Here is a 13,369-nt window from a genome sequence, read left to right as displayed (position 1 = left end):
TTATAATATTCTCAAATGTACATGACACAGATGAGAGAGAGAAGAAAAATACCCTCAGAATGTCATTCCACAGGTATCCACAGCATATACTTGGGCACTTGTCCTTCCTGCCAACTGTATTGCTCATTCAAAAAGAAAAAAAAAAGCCTTTTCTATGGAATTACATACTCCAACAAAGACATATCTGTAATCTGCATTCTTGTGGGTGTAAATTTATTTGTAAATAGGACCTTTTGATGGTATTATTAGGGTGTAGCTAACTGAGTCAGGATCAGACAATCCATATTACTAAAGACTTTATAAAAAAAAAGGCCAAAGAAAGGAGCCAGAAGCCAGCCAAAACCAGAGGGGACACACACACAGAGGCTGCCCCGTCACTGATGTCAGAGACGCAGGCCAAGGAACCCTGAGGACTGTGGCAAGCCAGCACCAGAAAGTTACCACTTTGGGGAGAAATCATGGTCTCACCAACACTTGATTTTAGATTCCTGCTCCAAAACCAATACATTCCTGTTGCTAAAGCAATTCATTGTGGAGTATTTGTTAGAGTAGAATGGAAAACTAAAACTGTGTCTTTCGAAAAGCAATTGTTTTTCAATTCAATAAAGTTCACATTTTCCTTTTATGGACCATGATTTTGGTGTCATACTAAGAAATTTTTGCCCAGCCTAAGGGCATAAAGGTTTCTCTAGAAATGTTATACTTTTGGTTCTTACATTTAAGTCTAAGATCCACTTTGATTTAATTTCTATATACACTAAGGATCTAAGTTTTAAAATTTTTTTTTTTTTGCATAAAGATATCTAATTTTCTGCATGCACTGTATGTTAAGATGATGATTCTTTCTCCATAGAATTTATTTTAACAACTTTGTCAAAAAGCAACTGACTATAAATAAAAGGTTTTATTTCTGGACTCAAACTTGTTCCCTTGATCTTTATGCCTATCCTTATATAAATACCACAATGTCTTGGTTATTATAACTTTATATATAGTAAACTATGAAATTAAGTAGCAAAGTTCTCCAACTATGGCTGTACTAGGCACTTTGCATTTCCATAGACATTTTATGATCAGTTTATCAATTTCAATAAAAACACCTGCTGGCAGTTTGATAGGATTATGTTAATCTATAATCAATTGGGAAGGAACTGCTGTGCTGGTTTGAAAATACTGTGTACCCCAGAAAAACCATGTTTTAATCCTGACTCAATCTTGTGGAGGCAGCTGTTTCTTTTAATCCTGATTCAATACTGTAGAGCAGCAACGTTTTTTTATTAGGTTATCTCCACAGAGATGTGACATACCCAATCATGGGTATGACTTTTTGATTAGATGGAGATGTGACTCCACCCATTCAAGCTGGGTCTTGATTAGTTTACTAGAATTCTTTAAAAGAGGGAATACTTTGGAGAGTCAGGAAGGAACAACAGAGCCAAAAGAAACTTCAGAGCCGACAGAGAGAGCAGAAACAAGGATGTCTGGAGACCCTTGGAGCTCAAGCAGGTATTGTGCTTGTGCCTTCCCATGAGATGTTAAGCAAGCCAAAACCTGAAGAGAGACAAGGGAAGCCAAGAGATGAAAGTCAGTCCTTACGAAACAAAGTGAGGAAGTCCCACAGGAACAGAAGTTGAAAGAAATGGAGCCCAGGAGCAAGCAACCAGCAAGGGACCTGTGAACCTTCTCAGCTCAAAGAAGTACTCCAGATGAGTCAGTATCTCCTGAATCAAGGTATCTTTTCCTGGATGCCTTAGTTTGCATATTTCCATAGGTTTAGAACTGTAAACTTGTAACTTACTAAATTCCCCTTTTTAAAAGCCATTCCATGTCTGGTATATTGCATTCCAGCAACTTAGAAAACTACAACTGTCATATAAACCATATTGAAGTTTCCAATCCATGAACACAGAAGGTCTCCCCACTTATTTGCATCTCTAATTTTTCTCAATGTTTTATACTTTTCAGTGGACAAAACTTTACACTTCTTTTGTTAAATTTATTCCTAAATATTATATTATTTATGATGCCATTATTAATGAAGTTCTTTTCTAAATTTCCTTTTGAAATTATTAGTTGCTAGTATATATAGAAATACAACTTACTTTTGTATATTAATCTTTTATCCTATAATCTTGCTAAACTTGTTTTGGTTTTAAGACTTTTTTTGTGCATTCTTTAAAATTTCTTTAAAATTTTGTACTTGTAACTTCTCCCTTTTCAATCAGGATGTCTTCATTGTTTGTTTTTTAAGTAAACTGCCTGAACCTCTAGTATAACGTTGAAAAGAAGGGGTGAGAGCAAAATACTCAAATAAGAAGGAAACAGCCAGACTTTCCCAAATAGAGATAATTAGTTATAATTTTTTCACAAATGCCTCATATGAGATTGAGGAAGTTCCCTCATATTCTCAGTTTGTTGAGAGATTTTTATTTGGATTTTGTCAAATGCTATTTCTGTGTCTGCTGAGATGATCACATGCATTCTGTCCATTCTTCTTTCAATATAGTATAATGAACTCCTGGGATAAATTATACTTTGAATCTAAGGTTTGCTGAATTTGGTTTGTTAATATTTTGTCTTAAGAATTTTGTGTTGGGGGAGCAAAGGTAGTTCAATGGTATAATTCTTGTCTGTCATACAGGAGTCTCAGGTTTGATTACCAGCCCATGCACTTCCCAAACAAACAAACAAACAAGGAAAGAAAGAAAACAAAAAATTCAACAAATGGTGCTGCAATAATGGGATATTCACATGGAAAAAGAATGAAATATGACCCCGGCTATAGAGCATATAAAAGAAAAAAAAAAGATTTTTGTGTCTATGTTCATGAGAGACTACTGGTCTGTAGTTTTGTTTCATGTGATATCTTTGACTTTGGTACCATGGTAATGCTGACTTCATAGAATGAGGTAGGAAATGTTCTCTTTTATTTTCAGAATGCTTTTATTTTCAGAAAACATTTATAAAGGATTGACATCATCTCTTCTTTAAATGCAGACAGTCCTCTCATTGTACAGCACCACATTAATGGAAGCTTGCACATATGAGATTCGTGCCGCTGCTTTCCATGGTTTTTCCAAAGTAACTGAGGTCTTACCACAGAAATGTGCAAAGCAAGGAGATAGTTCTGCTATGCATAAGCTTCATTTACACAATAACATGCAATGGAAAGACTGCCTGTTTGACAGAACTGGCAAGTAAAACTACCCAGATCTGGGCTTTTCTGTGTGAAAAGGTTTTTTAATTACTAATTTGGTTTCTCAGGTCTTAAAGGAGCCATCAGCCTGGCAGATTGTACCATTTTAGAAATTGTGCCATGTGATCGAGTCTAATTTGTCATTCATAGTACCCCCATATAAATTATTTAATTTTGTCAAATTGGCAGTGATACCTTCTTTCATTCTTGATTTTGGTAATTTGTACCTCCTCTTTTTCTTCATCAGTCTAGCTAAAGATTTGTCGATTTTGCCAATCTTTAAAATGACCAATTTTTGGTTTCATAAACTTTCTCTAATATTGTCTTTCTGTTCTATATTTCATTGATTTCTGCTCTAATCTCTGTTATCACCTTGATTCTGATTGTGTCAGGTTTAGTTCGCTCTTTTTTTAGTCTCTTAACACTGAAACTTTGCTTCTTCATTTGGGAACTTTCTTTTTTTCTAACATAAGCATTTAAAACAGTAAATTCCCCCTCTATTGCTTTAGCTACATATATGTCGTGTTTTTGTTTTCATTCAGTTCACCAATATTTCAATTCCCTTGTGATTTCTTCTGACCCATGGATTATTTAGAAGTGTGTTGTTACTTTACCTAATATTTGAGGTTTTCCCAGATTGTTCCTATTATGTCTAATTTAATTGCTGCAACCAGGAAACATAACTTGTATAATTTCAATATTTTACATTTATTTAGACTTGTTTTATGGTCCAGAAAACAGTTTGTTGGTCAATAGTACGTGTCCCCTTGTGTATTTTGTATCCATTGGGAGGAGTGTCCTGTAATGTCCGGTCAAGTTGGTTGACAGAATTATTCAAGTCTGCTATATTCCTGCAGATTTTCTGTTCTTCTCACAATTATTGAAAGCAAGGTACTGAAATCTCCAACTACTGCTTTTTAATTCTCTGCTTCTCTGTTCAATCTTGTCAGTTCGGGGCTCATATTATTTGGTTGCAAATATGGTAACATTTTGTGTCTTTGCTTGTTTCAGCTTTTTGTTGAGTACTGGAAATTTTAGAAAATATACTAAAGCAATTCTAAATTCTGATCTCCCTACCCCCGTGAAAGATGGCCATTATTGTTGTCAGTAAGTTGCCTGGCACAAATGAGTTGTGGCTGATATTCCCATTGATTTTTTTTTTTTTCAAGTACAACTTCCTAGGGATCAACTCTATGTCTGTATAATATTTTGTTCAGTCAAAGGCTGGTGACACATTTGCTCAAACACTTTAAGCTAGTTAAATTCTTACTATTCTCTGATGGATCTGTGTATGGGTCACGGAAGGCATTCTAAATTTCAGCCATTTTCAAGGCTGTTCCATCTTTTACTTTTCCTTGAGCCTTCCCAGGTCGTCCCTCATTTCCTCTGTATGTGCACGCAGGCTCCTTTAGCCAGATATGTGTGAGTAACTTGGGCCCACTCCAGTCTCTGCTTTGTATGTGCACAACCACCAGTCAATTCAAGATATGCGGATTGCTTATCAAGCCTCCTACTACCAGCTCACCTCCCAGAATTCACTGTTAAGTCCTTGGCTAGTCCATCCATCCACTCTTTATGCCAAAACAGCTTGTGACTTCAGGTGTGTAGAACTGCAAGCCTTCCCTGTTCACGAGCCATCAGGATGGCCTCTTTAACCAACAGTTCTCCAAACCAAGCGGGCTTTCTCCCAGAGCAGTGGGGAAGCTGCTGGTTTTCACAGCCTGCTCTGCCTGAGTGGAACAACCTTGGAAACAGAGTTGAGGGTGGGGGGCGGACTGGAGGTAACCCCAGATGAAAACACCTCAGACTCACACTGTTCTTACCCAAAGTTAAGTGTCTTCATGAATATTCATATTTCAATTTGTTGTATGCTTTTAGTAAAGATTCAAAGTGCTGGAATTATTTGCTTTCAAATAATTCTGTCCAGCTTCATGACTATTTTGGGGGAGAAGATCTGTCGATTTCCTCATGCCATCATGCCAGAGGCAAATTGAGACCCAATTTTTTAAAAAATCATTTGAAAGTATTTTAAATACATAATTAGCAGAGACATAAGATTCTAAGCAATTATATACATGTTTCATTACCACTCATTTCAGAAAGATGAACTGCTGAAGTATTTCCTGTATAGACAGCTTTTCATGGTCAGAAGTAATAAAACCATCAGTCACAGCCCTTTGGCACTAATCTCTCTAATAAGAAACATTAAGTACTTCACTCATTCTCAAAACTCTTACTCTGCTGCAGAAACATGGCTAGAGTCAAGTAAGCATTTCACATACCAGATATCACAGATTTTCAAGATAAGGTGAACTCTTCAATCAAATGTCCAATTAGGGAAGAGGTGAGTAAGACTGGCATGATAACATAATAGTTCTCTGAGAGAAGCCAAAAGTTCAATAATGACTTTGCAAAGGCATGCTATTTTCATACTAGCATGAGACAAATTTCATTATATCCTGCTGAGTCTTCAGTAATATGCAGCCTGCACTAATAACATCTGATAAATTATTCATCTTCACCATCTACATGCAAATAAAGGAACATATCTCTGCCTGATGATATGACTTATTTTCCAATCCATTGATTCATTAAAGATCCAGAGACTTTAGCTTTTTTTTTTTTTAAGTTGAAAATTATAGCACACTAAAGACAAAGTAGGAAATAACAGAAAAGTCCCTTGCTGTATCTGGCAAAAGATGAAAGTAAGTAAATTCAACTGAAGAACAATTGTTTTTAACAGACCAGTTGAATAAAAAAAAACTTTTCTGTTATATACCATCTCCTTTAAAAAATCTGCTTCAAAACACAGTTGCTGTTTTAAATTAATTCCTTAAATCCATAGACAATAGAATAAAAATGTAAACTTGGTGTATTAGTTAGGGTTCTCTAGAGAAACAGAACCAACAGGGAACACTTGCAAATATAAAATTTATGAAAGTGTCTCACGTGACCGTAGGAACGCAGAGTCCAAAATCCACAGGGCAGGCTGCGAAGCCGATGACTCCAATGGATGGCCTGGACGAACTCCACAGGAGAGGCTCACCAGCCAAAGCAGGAATGGAACCTGTCTCCTCTGAGTCCTCCTTAAAAGGCTTCCCATGATTGGATTTAGCATCACTAATTGCAGAAGACACTCCCCTTTGGCTGATTACAAATGGAATCAGCTGTGGATGTAGCTGACATGACCATGACCTAATCCTATGAAATGTCCTCATTGCAACAGACAGGCCAGCGCTTGCCCAATCAGATGAACAGGTACCACAACTTGGCCAAGTTGACACCTGTCCCTAACCATGACAGTCCACCCCTTGTCAACTTGGCACATATATATATATATATATCACCTTAGACCATACTTAATTTCCAAATGAAAACAAATAAACGCACATTTTTTTTTTCCTGACAATACTCAACTGTCCTGCATATAACTGGAAACACATTAAATCTCTCCAGAATAGCGTGCAAATCCTTGGGCAACATTCATTCTTAAACTTGATATCTTACAACTTAAATAGTATAACACAAACAAAACAGCATTACAGTCCTCGTTTCTGTAACTGATCACGTGGTCGAAGTTCATATTTATCACTACCTTCTTCCACTACCCATTCCATGTTCCCTTTCCCCTCAGCAAGCACTTCAGCTGGCCGTGGTTCTTTGCCTGGTGGGGTGACCCAAACCTTCATTCCTGAAGTCTCAGAGCCATTAGTGGTCCTGCCTGGATTGTGTTGTTGCAGTTTTCCATTGATTTTAATCACAGGGCATGGTAGTACTAATAGACGCCCCAGGGGATCTCCTATATTCCAAGAAAACTCTTCTTTACCTCCATTATGTAGTTGCAGTCCTACTTCCTTCTGATAGTCAGGGTCAATTACCCCAGACAATAATGTAATCCCCTTCTTGGTGTGTTGATCCAGAGGCATAAGTAGCCCAAAGTGGCCAGGTGGCAATCTTAACTTCCAGTTCAGTGGTATCACTGTTGTTTCTCTTGGAGAAAGCACACCCCGTTTTGGAACTAAAACCTGTAGACCAGCAGAACTCAGGGTAGCAGGGACAGGAAGCAAAAATTTTCCTAGTGGATCACTAGGAGTAATAGTGAGTGGCACCACACCCATTTCCACCCCTTGGTTCCTGGACCCATGGATCCTGGCTATGGGAGAAACAGCACCATACAGCGGACGCTGATTCAGAGCATACACAGCTTCCTGGAGAACATTACCCCAGCCTTTCAAGTTTTTGCCACCTAGTTGGCACCGTAATTGAGTTTTCAAAAGGCCATTCCACCGTTCTATCAATCCAGCTGCTTCTGGATGATGGGGAACATGGTAAGACCAGAGAATTCCATGAGCATGTGCCCATTCCCGCACTTCATTTGCTGTGAAGTGTGTTCCTTGATCCGAAGCAATGCTATGTGGAATACCATGACGATGGATAAGGCATTCTGTAAGCCCACAGATAGTAGTTTTAGCAGAAGCATTGCGTGCAGGGAAAGCAAACCCATATCCAGAGTATGTGTCTATTCCAGTTAGAACAAATCGCTGCCCCTTCCATGAAGGGAGTGGTCCAATGTAATCAACCTGCCACCATGTAGCTGGCTGGTCACCTCGGGGAATGGTGCCATATCGGGGGCTGAGTGTGGGTCTCTGCTGCTGGCAGATTGGGCACTCAGCAGTGGCTGTAGCCAGGTCAGCCTTGGTGAGTGGAAGTCCATGTTGCTGAGCCCATGCATAACCTCCATCCCTACCACCATGACCACTTTGTTCATGAGCCCATTGGGCAATAACAGGAGTTGCTGGGGAAAGAGGCTGACTGGTATCCATAGAACGGGTCATCTTATCCACTTGATTATTAAAATCTTCCTCTGCTGAAGTCACCCTCTGGTGTGCATTCACATGGGACACAAATATCTTCATGTTTTTAGCCCACTCAGAAAGATCTATCCACATACTTCTTCTCCAGACCTCTTTGTCACCAATTTTCCAATTATGGTCTTTCCAAGTCCCTGACCATCCAGGCCAAGTTGACACCTGTCCCTAACCATGACACTTGGAATTACTTATTTTATATAGTTATTAATACTGTTCCATCAACACAACAAGAAATTTAACAGACTAAAGACTTGAACTTAGAGATGTCTTTCAAAAGGCATATCTTTGGAAAGAAAAAAAGAGGGAACAAAGATATGGGACCAGAGAAACATGCTGAGGGAGTAAAGATATAAAAGGTAAAAAAGAAATTCTTGGAGCAAATTTATCCTAAAAATGGATATGTTATACTTAGGAAGGGACCATGAAGAAAGGAGCTCAATTACACACTCATACACTGCTTCTGGGTTTGCTTCTATTTTGCCACTGATGCCTACCACTGTGTTGGAAAAGAATGGATGCTCACTTTGCACTGATTTATTTTGTGACTACTGTGAATTTCATCACTCTTTATGACTGGAATGAAGGGAAAGGGAGGAAAGAAATCAGGACGAGAGTTTTTTTTTTTTTAAGAGTGAAAATAACAGTTTTCAACATCATTTCAAATCTGTGTAATAAGAAACTTAACGAGAGAGTGCTCGTGGGAACAGATGGGAAGAATGAGGCTCAGTGTGACAAGATCAACTCATTATAACATGAGACCACTGAGATGGTGAAAAAAAATGTACCATGATTAAAATAGAGATATGAGATTTTAATACAAGGATGAAAAAAGGAAGATTGCTTCATATGTAGAATGGGGCACAGTGAAACATGTTTCCAAAATCTTTTATCACTTCCATTTTAAACATAAAGCCACATTTACTCTTTTCTAAATAATGACCAAACATGTCTCAGTGGGTTTATTAATCATCTTTAATAAGCATCTAAGTTGTTACTTAGAAGTGTCACATAAAATTCAACACTGTTAAAACCAAGTGCAACTTTAAGCCTTAAGGCATACAGCAATTATTTATAAATCAGCTATAAAAACCTGATTCCATGCTGTTTTTTCCATCTGATCTAATCTACTACAGTATGTTACTAAACCATTTTATCAGCTAGTTTTAAAATAACATATTATATATCTGTTATATTAATTATAACTTATGTAACACACTGTTTGTCCGCATATTTCTGAATTCATAATAAAGAAAACCCTATCTGAACAGGTTTTATCATTAGTATGGTAATGTAAGACATCCGTCAAAACACCCGCACCGAACTTCAGCAAATAAAAAGATGAATTACGGTTGCTTAGAATTCTGGAAGACAGAAGAGGCTGGAGAAGGACTCCAGAAAAGCTGACTCAAATTAAAAGAAAAATATCACTTAGGAAACTACCATTCCAGACCAGGAAGTTCACTTTCCTCTCCCTCACTTGGCTCATGCAGCCTGGGGATGGCTCAGAGGCAGCAGCCAGATCCTTCCCGCCCCCACCCGGGAGATACCTCGTAGCGACCCTCACAGCAGCCAGTTACAACCCCACACACATCCAGGCACTGGGAACCAAGTCCACAGAGACCCAGGACTGAACACAAGCCACTGAGAAAGGTTGCATAAAAAGGGCCCCCAGGGTGGGGGTGGGGATGGGGAAGAAACAGAGCACAGTAGAACTATGGCTGGCAAGATGTGCACTCATTCATTCCAGTTTCTGTTGGCTGGATCACCTAATGCAAAACAGATTTTTCTGCAGTGACCCACCTTCCAGGACTGATCCCTTCTGGCTCCCTAGGAAAGGATACGCTAAAGGGGAAGAAACCAGAGGCAGACAAGCCTCACACAGAGAAAAAAAAAGGGGGGGGGGGTGAGAGAGGTGAAATTGAATTGCTGTAGAACTATTTGCAGATTACATGATCCTAATACAGAAGGTTCCAAAAAATCTACAAGTCTTTTCTCCAAAGAGGAAACACAAATGGCTAAAAGGCACATGAAAAGATACTCTAAATATCACTAGCTATTAGAAAAATGCAAATCAAAACCACAATGAGATGTTATTTCACACCTACTAGAATGACCACTATTAAGAAAACAGAAAACTACAAGTGTTAGAGAAGATGTAGAGAAATTCCCACTCATTCAGCGCTGGTGGGACTATAAATGGTGCAGCCACTGTGGAAGACAGTTTGGTGGTTCCTCAGGAAGCAAAGTACAGAACTGCCATTATGAGCCAGCAGTCCAGCTTCTAGGTATATACCCTGAAAGCAGTGATGCAAACAGACATTTGCACCAGATGTTCATAGCAGCATTATTCATAATTGCCAAAGAGGGAAGCAACCCAAATATCCATCATGTGATGAATGGAAAAACAAATTGTGATATATACATATGATGGAATAGTAGTCAGCTGTAAAAAGGAATGGAGTCCTAATGCATACAATAACAAGGATGAACCTTGAGGACATTATACAAAGTAAAATAAGCCAGATACAAAAAGATAGGAACTACTTATAAAGAGAAACTCATACACTCAGTATTTACAATTTAGGTTATCAAGGGATAGACTGGGGCTAGAGAATAAGGAATTGATGCTTAACTTGTACAGAATTTCTACTTAGATCGTAAAGGTTTGGAAATGGATGGTGGTGATGGTAGTACATTATTGTAAGTGTTAATAACTTTATGTTGAATTATATATGTGAATGTGTTGAAAGGGGAAGTTTTGGATTGCTTATGTTACTAGAAGAAAAGTTAGAAGACAAAGCATGGATCTATATAACAGTGAACCCTGCTGTAGGCACGGACTGAAGCTAATAGTACAAGTATAAGAATGTTCTTTCATGAATTGTCATAACTGTATGACAATAATACAAGGTTTCATAGTCAGGTTTATCTGTCACCTTGGCCAGGTGGTGACGCTTGGTTGTTTGGTTGGGCAAGCGCTGGCTTGTCTGTTGCTATGAGGACATTTCATGGACTTAAATCATGACCAAGTTGGCTGCTTCTACAAGTGACTGAATTTGCAATCAGCTAAGGGGAGTGTCTCCTGCAATGAGTGATGCTTAATCTAATCATCAGAAGGCATTTAAAGAGGATTCAGAAGAAACAATCATTCTCCCCACTTCCATCAGCCAGTCTTGAGAGTTTGCTGCAGACCCTCATTGGAGCTGCCAGCTCACAGCCTACCCTAAAGACCTTAGACTCTACATCTGCACATGAGACATTTTAATAAATTTTATATTTACAAACATCTCCTGTTGATTCGGTTTCTCCAGAGAACCCCAGCTAATATACAAGCTAATAATAGGGTGGGATATGGGTAAAAATATACCTAAAGTAAACTATGGATAGAGTTATTAGTATTATTTTAATAACCTGTCATCAATTGTAACAAAGGTAACTATTGTTAAAAAAAAAAAAAAGTACAATTACCAATGAGTGCTATAATCAATTGTAACAAATGTTCCATACCAATGCAAGGTGTTGGTGGTGGGATGGTTTATGGGAATCCTGCATTTATGAAGGATTGTTCTACAAACCCAGAACTTCTCTAATTAAAAAAAAAAAAATCTAAACCTATGTGAACAAAAACTGAGGCATGTTTTGTACAGCAATTGCTATACCAACTGAATCATGTACAATGTTATCTATACATCTTCAAGAGCAAAAATACTTCTCTAAATCCCACCAGGGTAAGTGCTTTGAATATAAGAGCAGAGTGGAAACATTCAACCTCAATCTACTAGAAAGCCCAACCTGTCATGAAGCCAAGTATAATGGCCACTCACAAATACAGAAGACATAACCCCCTGGAACATAAGAACACATATTAACTAAGTGACAGAAATATGACAAAAACAAAACATTTATTAACCAAATAATGTTCCTGGGCACAAAGCAATTGTTCCCTCTTTCATTCTCAGTGGCTAAAATGCTGTACAAATTAGCCTTAGAATATCATTCCAAATTACAGAAATACCAACTATATGGCAACTTGGGTCTTTTTTTTTTTTTTTTTTTGGTCTTTGTCCTTTTCTTCTACAGGCTCTATAAGGAGCCAGACTTTCTAGCAATACTTTATGCATTCCACCTAATTTTAAAGGTCTTTTATCATTTCCTTAATATGTGATGACCTCACCTCATCACTACCACAGAAGGCTCATGCAAAGTTTTCTTTCTCTCTTGCTATCTGCTCTCACTTCACACAAATTGAGTTCTGTTAAATATACATCCTAAACACCTATCTGAACCCTAAGTTCTGGGTTGGCCTACTGAAAAACTTCCTATTAAAGCAATTCAACATGACGCTGAGGGCAGAGGGCAGGGGACAGGAGAACATGGGGGGAAAGAAAAGACTATATGAATTACAGACATCAATTCTCACTGAATATTACTGGAAATATTGGAGAGGGACATGCAATTTAATCCGCTTTTCTACAAAATTTAAAACCACTTATCTGCAAAGAAAAATAAACGTGTAACCAAAAGTTTGTTTTCATTGCATGCCTCATCATATTCCTCATCTGGAAGCACCTTCTTCAGCAACAAACCATCCCCTTGGTATACACACTAAAATGTGACCAACCCTTTTGAATTACTTTAATTTTAAAGGAAGTAAGGAAAATAAAGAAGTTGGGGTAAATGAAAGAAGCAGCTTCATCACAACTCCAGTAGAAAAACTTTGCATATAATACCAGAATTGACTCAAAAACAGGATCTTGAAATTTCAAGAGCTCCAATTTTTAGTTGCTTAGACAATTTCTCCTCTTTCAGCAAGTACGAAGAATTTAATTATTAAATAGCACAATGACACCTAAAAAATTGTTAAGAATCAACTGTCCAAAAAGACAAAACTCAAAGTGCAAGTAAAAGAGAGTCTATTTAGATATTGGTGTTACCTTTACACATTTCCAGAGTCTAACAGAGCATGGATCTCCAACACTTTATATGGCAGAGGCTAAGGTAAGATCATAGTACACAGTTTATTAAATCTCTAAAAAGTTGAGCATAGTTGCTCTTTAACAGGCATATTTCCCTTAAAATGTTATTGAATGTCAACAATCCTATTGCAAAAAAGTTTCTATATCTTATCACAATATGAAATTGATATCTTTACTACAGGAACTATGGGTGAAAACATGGAAAGATGAAAACCTTTGTTGGAAATAAACATTCCCAGGCAATTCTTCTTTCATTTGTACAGTGTTTCTGGTACAATTAATAATGTTTATTTTAACTTTGTTACAATTAAACAAAGGATATATAT

The 13,369-nt window shown here is 37.7% G+C and overlaps 1 protein-coding gene across 7 annotated transcripts in view; it reads right to left on the bottom strand.

Annotated features, from left to right (window-relative positions):
- CDKAL1 (CDKAL1 threonylcarbamoyladenosine tRNA methylthiotransferase) overlaps positions 1-13,369 on the bottom strand; it is a 689,286-nt gene that overhangs the window by 463,511 nt on the left and 212,406 nt on the right. The gene's annotated exons all lie outside the window — the stretch shown is intronic.

This window comes from Tamandua tetradactyla, chromosome 25, assembly GCF_023851605.1.
Source record: "Tamandua tetradactyla isolate mTamTet1 chromosome 25, mTamTet1.pri, whole genome shotgun sequence".
In the NCBI taxonomy this organism is placed as follows: Eukaryota; Metazoa; Chordata; class Mammalia; order Pilosa; family Myrmecophagidae; genus Tamandua; species Tamandua tetradactyla.
This window is presented reverse-complemented; position numbering and strand designations above follow the sequence as displayed.